This window comes from Pinus tabuliformis, chromosome X (genome assembly GCF_031772625.1).
Source record: "Pinus tabuliformis cultivar Carrire ecotype Pingquan chromosome X, CPIR1, whole genome shotgun sequence".
Classification (NCBI taxonomy): domain Eukaryota; kingdom Viridiplantae; phylum Streptophyta; class Pinopsida; order Pinales; family Pinaceae; genus Pinus; species Pinus tabuliformis.
In genome coordinates, this window is record NC_142308.1 from 130,640,309 (window position 1) to 130,641,872 (window position 1,564).

Here is a 1,564-nt window from a genome sequence, read left to right on the forward strand (position 1 = left end):
ACTTCGGTCCAATTCCTGGGAACGGTCTCACAATGGCTGATACGTGATACGCATGATGGGAACGGTCTCACATTGGATGTTGCGAGATGGGCAGCACGACATGAACTTTTATAAGCGATCTGTCGCCAAATAGCGCATGCAGAGCAGCAGAACTGAAGCTCAACGGGTCTGATGAACAGCAATTTCTGTTGTAACTCGCAACGGGGAGTTCTTGCAGGAACTCACAACGGGGAAAGAGGATTGTTGCATAGATTTTATGATCTGTTAAAAGGGATATATTCTCCATTATTATTGGGACGAGCGTTTTTCTCCTGAACTTCTGAATGCTTTTCGATGGGGCTCTCATAAGCAGATTGCAGAACAGGTGGGGGAACTGGGTTGTTGTTGGTAATGTGACAGGGAATGAAGAATGGGTGCTGGAGTGCTTTTCTTGCCGTGGGTCTGCTGTTAGGATCCCACGATAACATTAATTTTATTAGGTCTATGGCCTCAGCACTTACACTCGGTATGAGAGAGGTCAGTAGCATCAACAAACCTAAACTCTTTTGGAAAATTATAATTCAAAGATGCAGCGAGAGCTAACCCATGAAGCCATGTTTGGCTATTGGGACATCCAATCACAGAGCAAATTTTATAAATCTGATTTACCTCCCTTGAGCCACCAAAGAGATTGCAGCCAGCCAAAAGTTGCGCCATGATAACACCCATTGTCCAGATGTCAATGGCGAAGTCATAATCAGTGGATCCAAGAAGCAGTTCCGGCGCTCGATAGGGACGTGTCACAACATATGATCGGAGTGGCTGCCCTGATTGAAGTAGCAGGTTTTTAGCCAACCCAAAATCTGCAATTTTAATGGTGTCTCCACAAACTAATAGGTTATTTGGCTTCAGATCTCGGTGACAATATCCTTGCTCGTGCATGTATGCAAGCCCCTTGAAAAGCTGGAAGAATAAATTGCGCACTTCTTGCTCTGAGAATGGATGGCCTCTGAGTCTCATGAGCTCAGTCAAATCACAATCCATACACTCGAGCACCAAATATAATGTGTTACTCTCCATTATCACTTCATGCAGGCTTACTATATTGGGGTGAACCAATTCTCGCATGCATCTCACCTCTGCAATATTCAAGCATTCCTCATACGCACTGAAACTTCTCTTGAGTTTCTTGATGGCAAAAATATTGCCCGTCATTATCTCCGTCGCCTTCCGAACGGTTCCATTAGTTCCTGTGCCCAAAATCTCTCCGAGAATGACATAACGATCCATTGGCTCTGAAATTTTAAAATAACAACATTGAGCCTGTGCCGAACTACTCTTACGAATTCATACATTAAGTGAGCTATTCTTTGTTAAAACTTATAAATACAAATAAGAAAGATTTCTGCACCAAATTTCGGGTCGGCTTCCACAATATATTTCTCTATCTTAAAAATATAAACTTAGTTTTTATTTATATATTTTTCTATCTTAAAGTTAATTTTTAAATAAATAAAGTTAAATCAAATAAGTATGCTAAATAACCTGTATAAGTAATGAGTTTGGAATATCTCTTAAAACTGTT

General features: G+C 41.0%; 1 pseudogene; it reads right to left on the bottom strand.

Moving 5' to 3' along the window:
• Positions 1-254: 254 nt before the first annotated feature.
• On the bottom strand, positions 255-1,269 carry LOC149138780 (cyclin-dependent kinase F-4 pseudogene; annotated as a pseudogene).
• Positions 1,270-1,564: the final 295 nt, after the last annotated feature.